General features: G+C 41.9%; 1 pseudogene across 1 annotated transcript; it reads left to right on the forward strand.

Moving 5' to 3' along the window:
* The first annotated feature begins 470 nt into the window (after positions 1 to 470).
* LOC103739588 lies at positions 471 to 1,722 on the forward strand (annotated as a pseudogene). The gene has a single exon (XR_001872590.1). The product of XR_001872590.1 is annotated as an actin-related protein 3 pseudogene (transcript).
* The last annotated feature ends 9,855 nt before the right edge of the window (positions 1,723 to 11,577 follow it).

Raw genomic sequence — 11,577 nt, forward strand, 5'->3', positions numbered from 1 at the left:
TGGGTCTTCTTTGAGAGAAGTATGTGCTCTAAACTGCTGAGGCATTTCTCCAGCCTCTGAGAATTTCATAAACAAGATACGAAAAGCACTATCTATAAAGGAAAAGAGAAACTCAGACCTGAAACAATTAAAAGTGTCCATTTTCCAAAAGACAGCACAGGTAGTGAAAAACAAAGGTACAAAACAGGAAACAGGTCTCAGATTAAGAATTCCGCTATTGCTGGATGTGGTGGCACACTCCTTTAATCCTAGCACTCTGGAGGCAGAGCTAGGCAGATCTCTGTGAGTTCCAGGCCAGCCTGGTCTATGTAGCAAGTTCAAGGCCAGCCAGGGTTACATAGTAAGACCCTATCTCAAAAAATGAAATTTAGCCCTTTTTTTTGGATGGAGGGCGGCCCAAGCCGTGCTCAGTCAGTTAGCTGCTGGCTCCATCCCCAGCCTCGAGCAGCACAGAGTGGGCTCAGTGGAAGATGGCAGTGTGGCTGCCGGCTTGTGTGGTGGACTGTGGCACCGGATATACAAAACTAGGACATGCTGGGACTACAGAACCAAAGTTTATCATCCCATCCTGTATTGCGATTAAAGAGTCAGGAAGAGTAGGTGATCAAGCCCAGAGGAGGGTGATGAAAGGTGTGGATGATCTAGACTTCTTCATTGGTGATGAAGCAATAGAAAAACCTACATATTCGACAAAGTGGCCAATCCGCCATGGTATAGTTGAAGACTGGGATTTAATGGAAAGATTTATGGAGCAAGTACTTTTAAAATATTTAAGGGCAGAACCCAAAGACCGTTATTTTCTTTTGACTGGACCCCCACCGAATACTCCAGAAAACAGGGACTATACTGCTGAAATAATGTTTGAGTCCTTCAGTGTTCCAGGCCTGTACACTGCTGTGCAGGCTGTTCTTGCCTTAGCTGCACCCCGGGCCTCAAGACAAGTAGGAGAGTAGACACTGACCCGGATGGTAATAGACAGTGGTGATGGAGTCACTCATGTCATTCCTGTGGCTGAAGGGTATGTAATCGGCAGGTGTATTAAACACATTTCAATTGCAGGATGAGATATAACATGTTTTATTCAGCAACTCCTGCGAGACCGGGAATAGGAATCCCTCCAGAACAGTCCCTGGAAACTGCAAAAGCAGTGAAGGAATGCTATAGTTATGTTTGCCAGATTTAGTAAAAGAGTTTAACAAGTATGACACAGATGGGTCAAAGTGGATTAAACAGTACACTGGAGTCAATGCTCTCTCAAAGAAAGAATTCTCCATTGATGTTGGTTATGAGAGAGTCTTGGGACCTGAAATCTTTTTTCATCCAGAGTTTGCTAATCCAGATTTTATACAGCCTATCTCAGAAGTTGTACATGAAGTCATTCAGAATTGCCCAATTGATGTCAGGCATCCTCGCTACAAGAATATTGTCCTTTCTGGAGGTTCAACCATGTTCAGGGACTTTGGATGTTGCTTATAGAGAGATTTGAAAAGAACTGTTGATGCTAGGCTGAAATTAAGTGAGGAGCTGAGTGGCAGGTAGATTGAAACCCAAGCTTATTGATGTGCACGTTATCACCTACCACAACGGTATGCAGTCTGGTTTGGAGGGTCGATGCTGGCTTCCACGCCCGAGTTCTACCAAGTATGCCACACTAAGAAGGATTACAAAGAAACTGGGCCTAGCATTTGTCGTCATAATCCAGTGTTTGGATTCATGTCATAGGCTGGACTTCCTGGCTTTTGGGGTTAGGGAGATGGAAACGAGAAGCTTTCCAATGACCTGTTTTGCCTGAATGACTGGTTCTGAGGTTTTAAACCTGACTTGAAATAGTAAGACCAAACAAGATTGATTATACAGGAATATTTTAATGAGCGTATCAGCATGCAAATGTAGAAGAGAGCCAAAATGATTAAGTGTTTTCCTTTAGATTGAATATTTGAATCTTATATGTATCAAAAAGAAGTGGATTTTAGTTCTTTCTGTGCCCTGATATTTTGTATATTATTGAACTATCCAAGATTTGCTGGGATTTATGGGTGTAGATAGCTCTATAATGTGTGAATTGGACACTTCTAAGTGGGCCATGCAGGAGCTTGTTTATATTTCATACTTTTATACTTTGAGGGAAAGAGTCAAAGAAAAAAAAACTGTAATATTGGAGGAAAAAAAGTGACCAAGTAAAGAATGAATTCAACAAGCAGCCTCATGAGACATGGCGCACATACTCATGGGTTCCCGTTATTATGAGTTGCTCCTCTCCCCTCTCCCTAGCCCCTAATGGTTTTCTCTGCAAGTGCTTTTGGAACTAGGAAGCGAGTCTCCTGGATTAGCTGATGCTTGCTAGTGCTTCCCAATTACTCCCATCTGTTTCTTGCTTTAAAAGAAAAGATGAGGACGTTGGACCAGTATTGCAGTGCTGTAGTGTCATTTCTTAGTAAAACAATAATGTGATTACCAAAACTGGCATATTTAAAAGGCCAAATGCCATTCTAATAAAGGCAGAAATTTCTTTTTAATACTTGTTTCAGGCTCTGATCTCTTTATAGGTTAACTGATAAGTCTATTTCCTTCAAACTTCTGCAGTAATTCTTTGAAAACCACAGCAGTCGGACAGCAAGCTGACTTTTTTATGTGTTCAAAAAAAAATCTGACATATCATGGAAAGTTCATTTTCTTTGCATTTTAAAATATCTGGATCATGAAGAAAAAGTGACGACAATAAATTAAAGTTGAATTACCTTTTCTGGTGGTGGTTCCTCACAAGTGTAGTTGAACTCACTAGCTATACATTTGATAGGCCTTCTGTTGCTGCTGCAATGATGGGATTTGTTGAAATTTCTGTCATGTGTATGGTAGAAAAATTCTTATGAATATAAAATTTTACCAGTTATTTATAGAACAGTAAAATGGGATATGTTTTAAAAAAATTGAAGAACTTAAAACAAGTCTGGTGTGGTAGTGTACACCTTTAATTCCAGCACTCAGGAAGCAGAGGCAGGTAGATCTCTGTGAGATTAAGATCAGCCTGGTCTACATAGCTCCAGGCCAAAAAGAAAAAGGAAACATAAAACATATAGAATTAGGAACACCTCTATCTAAAAGTTAAAGGCGAAGCAAGTATTTTTGGTTTTTTTGTAAGAAAACTGTAGAGACAGACTCAGCGGTAAACATTTTATGTAAAGTGTATCTGGATATTTAGATTTTTTAAAGGATTTTATTTTTTATTTGTGTGTATGTATGTATGTATGCACACATGGGTGCCTGTGGAGACCAGTAGAGGGTATTGAATCCCTGGAGCTGGAGGTACAGGCAGTTGTGAGACACACAATGTGGGTGCTAGGAACTGAAGGATCTTCTGGAAGAACAGCAAATGTTGTTAACCATGGAGCCATCTCTCCCGCAGCCCCCACTGTTTGAATTTTTCTTCATCATTTATGTGAGTTTGGAGATGGAGTGAAGGACAAGCAGTGAGTCCTAGAGAACAGTGGAGCCGCAAATTTCAAAGATGTCTTACTTGAAAAAGTTTGTAAACCTCTTAGGAAGCTATTCAAACACTCAAAAGAGTAGCGAGTAGATGCTCTCATCCTCACCATCATCGTTTATCATTGTGTTTGAGGAGTATGTCATGCGTTCATGTAAAAATAAAGACATCGCCCATATTGCACAAAAAAAGAAAATTAAAACAAAAACAAAAAAATAAATAAAAATAAAAAAGGAATTCCCAGTATCAGTAGTAAAGAAATCACTAGAAAATGGGTAAGAGGTTTAATAGGCTCTTTACAGAAAAGGAAATCCAACCGGTCAAGAAACCTGGAGAAGGGCATTGAACTTTTGTTCTCTGTAAATAATTTCAAATCAAGCCAGACATGGTGGCACATGCCTTTAATCCCAGCACTCAGGAGGCTCAGTCTCTGTGCCATCAAGGCCAGCCTGGTCTACATAGGGAGTTCCAGGCCAGCTGAGGCTACTGGGAAACTGTGTCTCAAAGAAAGACTGAAAAAAAAATTCAAATCAAATGCACAGTGAGATGTCTGCCAGATTGGCACAAAAACATGAAATCTGACAAGCCCAAATGTTGGCATGGATGAAGAGCAAAGGAAATGTTCATCCATCACTGGTAGGCACAGAACATGCACGAGCACTTACACAACAGTTTGGCGTTGTGCACTGGAAGCGCAGACAGGAATAGTCCATGCTGGTATCTACCTTAGAGAAACACATGCTCCCCATCAACGGGACACATGCAGAGGGGAAGATCATAGAGCAGTGTCTACGGTCAGCATGAAAGAGTGGCCTGCAGAACAGGCTCAGAAGGACTGTACTACAAAGACGGAAACGCCCACCAAAGCAACGCACAATGGCTCACACAGATGAGCCGGATACAGAAACACACAAAATGACTGCCTTCACATACAGTGCAGAGACAGATGCGCCACACTGCGTAAAGACTGTGCATTGGTGAAAAAATTATATTTAAAAGGGAAGGAATGGCTAATAAAGATTGAGCTCCTGTCTGTGTCAGGGAGAAAGGAAGCTGGAACCGGGACGACTTAGCAGGTGGCTGTGGCCTCTCACAGGAGTGCTGGTTTTCCGGTCTTTGCACTTTTTGAGGAAAACAGTATTATCTGTTTTGTGCACTCTTTTGTGCATAGGATGCATAATAAAATTAAACTTTAAAAAGGAGAGAGGAGAGCTGGCAGCCCTTAACACAGCTAGCAGGAGTCTAGCAAACTGTTCTTGCAATAAAATGGGAGTTCTGGATCACTTGGAGATGTCGTGGCAGCTGTACCACAGCTTTGTGTGTAGGAAGAGCCTATCATAGGCATTAGGTGAGAATGTGAAAGGGGAATTTGTCAAACCGTTTTGGCAAGTATTCCAGCCAATATAAATGTAAGCTTATCAAGTGAGATAAATTATTGAGTCTGAAAGAGCCGTTCAAAGTTTTACTCCAAGAGGAAAAGTGTATGCTAGAGTGGTGTGCTGATGAAGGCAGATAAACACTGTCATCTCGGAGGCTGAGCACAGGAGGCCTCACTTCCCATTAAACCCATTGGTGGCTGGAGGAAGGGGCATAGAATAGCTTTGCTCCACACAGTCATTCACATACATATGTCTGTATGCTGGACACTGATTGACACATAGTCAGCAGGTGGGAGAAATAGCCTGTGGATCCCACAGAAGGGTTTAGGGCAAGCGGGCACATCGCGCTGCCCACATTCCACTGGCCAGAACATGTGAGCACAGTTGGAAAATATCATCCTTCCCTGTGTTCTGAGCTTGGAAGGGGAGCACAGGGCTTCCTCCAGCCGCTTCTCCTGCTCTACCACAATGGCTTTCACAGCTTTTTCCAAAGTCAAGGTTCCACTGCACTTTAATTAAAGTACTGTATGCCTGTGTGTATGTGAATGTGTGTCTCTGTATGCTGTCTGTGTGCCTGTGGTTTGTGTTCATGTATAGGTGTATGCATATCTGTTTGTATGTGGTATGTCTATCTGTTGATATGTCTGTGTGTGGTATGTTTGCATATATGTGTGTAATATGTGTGTGTGTGGTGTGCCTGTTTGTGGTATGTGTGTGTACGTGTATGTGTGTGTGTGTGTGTGAGATGGGTCTCACTATGTGGCATGTGTGTATGTCTGTGGGATGTGTGGGGTGTGCATGTGGTGGATCTACGTGTATGTCTCTGTGTGGGGTGTATGTGTGTGTGTGTAACTGTGTGGTGAGTGTGTATGTGGTGTGCGTGTGGTGGGTCTGTGTGTGTGCATGTGTGTGTATGTATGTGTGTGTATTGTATGAGTGTATCATGTGCCTTTGTGTATATCTGTATGTGTGGTAGTGAGTCTGTATCTCTGCATGTGTGTGGTATGAGTATGTGGTATGTCTATGTATAGGTCTGTGTGTGTTACATCTGTGTGTGTGGTGGGTCTCTGTGTGTGGCATGTGATGTATGCGTGGTACTGAGGACTACACCTAAGACCTGACACACGCCAGGCAAGCACACTGCATCCCCAGCCCTGAGCACTTAGTACTGCACAGTGCTCATGCTACAAGCTTCATAATGTTAAGGACTGGGTCTTTTTAAACAAGTAAAAACACATGCAAAAGTTTCTTAAACACCCCTCATGCATTATACAGAAGACAGTACAGCATGTGAAATCCTTCATGCCTTGCTTTTGTTGATTTAACAGTCTCAGAAATCTTCCTGTGTCCACACATAAAGGGTCTCCTAGTTCTTTGTTCTAACTGCATAGTATTCCATTATATGGGTATTTTGTAATGTATCTAGCAAAGGAATAATCCATAATCTAGCATAATACCTAATATACAAGAAAGCATTTTATAAGTCCTCAGGAGGCAAAGCATGGTTTTGACAAAGCAAATAAATGTAGACACGAAAAAAGTCCCAAACACAATATGTTAACATTAAACAAAGCTAATTTATTAACAGGATAATTATCCAGGCAGTAAGTGGGGCATGCTGACTAATAGCCAAACTTCTAGACTCAGGCCACATGAGTTGGGATTCCAGCTCCAGTTATGACCTTGGGTGAACTGCTCTCACTGTGCCTCCATGTCTTTACCTATTTTTCTTAATTCTAGAACAAAATGCCTGAGAGAAGCAACCTAGGGAGAAGGGTTTGTTAGGCTCACAGTTCTAGAAAGAACAGTGTGTGGGAACAGGGAAGGACTGGGCAGCTCTGTCCGTGACACAGCTGTTCATATCTCAGCAGATCAGGAAGTAAAGCGTGAGGTCCCCCAAAGCCCAGTCCCCCCCACCCCCCGCCCCAGTGATCTGCATCCACTAGGTAGGCCCCAAGTCCCCAAACAGCACCATCAAGCTGGGACAGAGTGTTGAAACACATGAGACATTTCAGCCTCAAGCCATAAAACAAATGGCAATGATGAATTGAGAGACTTCATAGAAAGCACATAGCCTAAATCTTGATATGTCCCCAGCACCCAGTACCCATCAGATATTGTGAGATGCTGACAGAGGAGCCTCATGGAGGTGTATCTAAGGAAGGAGGAAGGTGGTACAGATGGTAACAAGATCTGAACAGGAAGGAATGCCTTGAGCAAAGGTGCAGAGATGGAATTGGAGTGGTGGGATGCCATATTCTGGCATGCCTGAATAATCACAGCCTGACTCTTAGCATCCATTTTAACAATGAATGGGACCCTGTTCTTTCAGATTTCTCCAGGAACCGTGCTCTCCACAGCAAAGGCCTTCCCCTCTCTTTGTCGAAACCTTATATCCAGCATGAAATGAGGAAGTAAAACCAGACCTTTATCTTATCAGAAGGATTTTCCCGTTTTCATCTCTACTGACCTAGAAAAGCACATACAGATGTTATCAATCTAATCCTACCTATTGTCTATGACACAAGTGTGGTAATTCTCATGCTTCCACTGCTCACAGTACTTAATATGCAAAACATATATAAATTATTCTGGGCCAAGGACAAGGAAGGGTCGTGAGGAATTAAAGCTCTATGTTCAGGTTGTAAGAGGAGCCCAAGGCCTGGTAAGTTTGCTTACATCATAAGCTGTGATAGTGTTAAAAGATCTCTTTAGGAGGGGCTAAGGATATACAAGCTGAGACCACCACGAGGCACCTCTCTCGCCATTTTGTGCACTGTTGGGAAGTCACAGGATCTATATTTGAGTGCAGACTTTCCAGCACAACCATAAATGGGAGGGGTGCCCACTCTTCTATAAATAAATCCCCACCCTATGCTCTGTTAGAAAGCCCAATAAACACATTAGCTCTTTGGTTACAAGGTTGGGTGAGTGTCATTCACACAGGAATCACAAACCTGGGTGGGAGACACCACCAAACTTATGGTTGGGGTGTGGACAACCTCAAAATGAGACAGGCACATGAACACTGTTGGTTTTTGTTTTTGAAGCAGGCTCTCCCTGTGGGTCCCAGGCTGGCCTCAAGCTCAGCATCTTCCTGCCTTGGGCTTGATAGTGGATTCTGACAGCACACTGAAGTCTGATCTTACTGCCCCTCTCTTATTCCTACTTTGTAAACTTCATTCTTTATGACGTAGGTGTTACAAGTGTTACAAGCCCTTCTGGGAAATAACCAAATCGAAGATGCTAGGTGTATTGTCCATGGTTAGACAGCAAGGAACTGGTTAAGTTAAATATAAACCTGAAGTTGCCTCACTCCAAAGCCATGGTGTGCTGGAGCAGACTCCTAACGTTTTCATGAACCAACAACTAAAATCTCAGGAATTTGCTGAGCATTTGCTAAACATAGCCTTATTAAAGGCCATTCAAGTGATGTGAGCTTAGAATTAAGCAAATTATGCTATGATCATAAACAGCAAAAACAAAACAAAACAAAAAAAGCTACCACCATTACTTCTTGGATATTATCACAGTCTTTAACTGTTGTTTATACTTTTAACATTTTTTTTTAAAACCTCCCTTGTAACTGTCCTGAGGAGCCCCATGTAAGGTAAAGCTTTGCTGCTCAGCTTCCCAGCTCCACTCTCTGTAAGGTAGCACTGACTGAGATTGACCAAGACACAAAGGTTTCGAGCAAAGCAGCCGGCATGTGCTACAAATCAGGGCTCAAAACCTGTCTTTCTATAGCTTCAGGGTTCTATAGTGGTGGCACACGCCTTTAATCCCAGCATTCTGGAGGAAGAGGCAGGAGAATCTCTGTGAGTTCAAGGCCAGCCTGGTCTACATAGCGAATTCCAGGCTAGCTGGGGCTACAGGAGAACCTATTGTTCTGTTGACTGTCTTACATTAAGAAGGTTATGGGAAATGTTAATAATGTGTGTTAAGTGTGAATGTGTCACGTCTATAACAGTTGCATTTTGCATGACACAAAAGAATTGAGGATATATTCCTTTGCTATCAGAAAACTGGTGCCCAGGTGAGCAAAGCCTTTGCCTTCCATGCTGTTCTTTTTCATGAATATAAATAATATACCAACCAATGATTATATCAGAAGTGTACCAACTTGTCAGTTGTAGCTGTGGATTGATAAAGACACAAAGTTCAGGAAAAAAATCAACAAAAATGTTCTGTGAGAATTAACTGACTACTCATTAATGTCAGAATATTACATACTAAATATTATAAATTGTGTGCCACAAATATTTAAAAAGTTTAAAGTTTATTTATTTTGTATTTGCGTATGGGCATGTGCATGCCATGACATGTATGTAGAGGCAAATGGATAACTTTTGGGACTTGTTCTGTCCTTCCCACATGTGTGCTCCAGGGATGGAACTCAGGTTGTCAGACATGCTTGGGGGCAAGTACCCTTACCCTGAGTCATCTTGCAGGCCCTTGAATATTTTACATCAGCAAAATTTATAATAAACATGTATTAAAGTTTAGGAAAGTTCAGGAAAAGATTTGTAATAAAAAATAGCCTGGATATCTGGGAAAAGTGTGTTATGTAAGTATTTTTGCTAAACACTTACCAGCTCCTTGTGGCTCTGAGCTGTGGCACCTGTCACTCAGTGGGAGAGGAGTACCCTGCTTCTTCATATCGTGTTAGACAACACTGACCTCCAATGAGCACAGTACATTTATTTTAGGCAAACTATGTTATTTTCATTTGACCTGTTCCCTAATTTTCTTCCTGGTCCCTGGAATATATCATTGCTTATTTTCAGTCCAAATTATGTGGGTATGTAAGAGTTCCTCTAATTCTGTAAATAGTAATGTTCTGATTTTGCTTTCCTTCACACACTGATTCATTGATTCTAAGATGCTGGCCCTGACTACCAGTTTTATTTTCTTCTTCTTACAGCATTTTACATTAAACATCAAGCATGCTTTGCATATATATCCAATGTCTTGTATTTCATTGCTTAATTTGAGATATCCAATATTTACTTTGAAACCAAACGAACCCGCCAGACATGATCTGTTCTAACTCCATTTTGTGCCTCTGTGTGGTTTTATGTCTTTTTTTTTTTTTAATGTGAGTGTATTACCTGCATGTAAGTGCACCCATGTCATGTAATGCCCATGGAGGTCAGAAGAGGGCGTTGGATTCTCTGGAACTGGAGTTAGGACAGTTCTTAGCCACCATGTGGGTACTGGGAACTGAACCCAGGTCCTCTGCAAGAGCAGTCAGTGCTCTTAACCACTAAGCCATCTCTTCAGTCCCATGGTTTTATGTCCTTAAGAATATAACATAGCTAAGTGTGGTGGCTCATTTCCATAATCCCAACACATGGGAGGCTGAGACAGAAGAGTCCCTGAAAATTCCAGATTAGCCTGGGTAACATAGCAATTACCAAGGCAACCTGAATTACTGAGTAAGAGCCTGACCGAAAACAAAGGAACCTGGGCATGGTAGTACACACATTTGATCCCAGCACTCAGGAAGCAGAGGCAGGTGAATCTCTATGAGATTGAGGTCAACCTGATCTGCATAGCAAGTTCCAAGCCCGCTGGAGCTACAGGGAGACCCTATCTGAAAAATTAAAAATGAAAGAGAATATAACATAAGATCTGTGCTTTGTTGTTTGAGACAGAATTTCTCTGACTTCAAACTCTCAATCCTCCGCCTCAGCTCCCAAGTGCTAGGATTATAGGTGTGTGCCACCACACCTGACTTCAACTTTTTTTTTTTTTTTTTTTTTTTTTTTTTTTTATAAATAGCCCCAGCTGGCCTGGAACTCCCAGAGATCCGCCTGCCTCTGCCTCCCCAGTGTTGGGACTAAAGGCATGCACCACCACACCCAGCTTGGCTCCAACTTTTAAAAGTAACTATCTATGAGAAAATGCAAAAATTATAAGTATATATTCAATGAATTACCACAGAGTGAACCCCACCATGTTAAGAGAACATCCCAGAAGCCTCCCATGGGCCTCTTTCAATGACAAACTCCATTCTGCTCTCACTACCCCAACTTCTAACTCAGAGATTATTTTTGCCCATTTAAAAGCTATATACAAGCCAGGCATGGTGGCACACACCTTTAATCCCAGCACTTGGGAGGCACTTGTGAGTTCAAGGCCAGCCTGGTCTACATAGTGAGTTCCAGGACAGCTGGGGCTATAGGAGGGAGACCCTGTCTCAAAAAGACAAAAAAAAAAAAAAGCTATATTCAAATAGAGTAACGCAGAGTGTTTATTTTACTTTCGGCTTCTTTTGCTCAAATATGCTATGACATTTATAAAGGTCATTCTGTGTAGCTTTAGTTCACTTGTTTTTATTACATATTATTTAATTACATTAACTTTGGTATTGTAAACTATCTGGACTAATCACCTTAATAAAGAGGAAAACTTTATTTTGGTTTACATTTTTGGAGACTTTAGCCCAAGAGTGCATGGTAAGGAAATTCCCAAGGCTGAAGGAAGAAGGGCTCCCACAGTTCCCACCAAAGGCACACCCCCAATAACCAACCCCCACTAGGCCCTACCTCTTAAACTTTATGCCACCTCCCAGTAGCACCAAGCTGGGGACAAGCCTTTGGGAGACACTGCAGATAGACCACGATCCCTTCATTTAGTCTACTGTTGATAGGCATTGGCTTGTCTCCCTTTAGGGCAGTGTTTACTGGTGCTTTGATAACCATTCTTGTATCT

The sequence above is a fragment of the Nannospalax galili genome, unplaced genomic scaffold (assembly GCF_000622305.1).
Source record: "Nannospalax galili isolate Female #2095 unplaced genomic scaffold, S.galili_v1.0 scaffold979, whole genome shotgun sequence".
Taxonomy (NCBI): Eukaryota; Metazoa; Chordata; class Mammalia; order Rodentia; family Spalacidae; genus Nannospalax; species Nannospalax galili.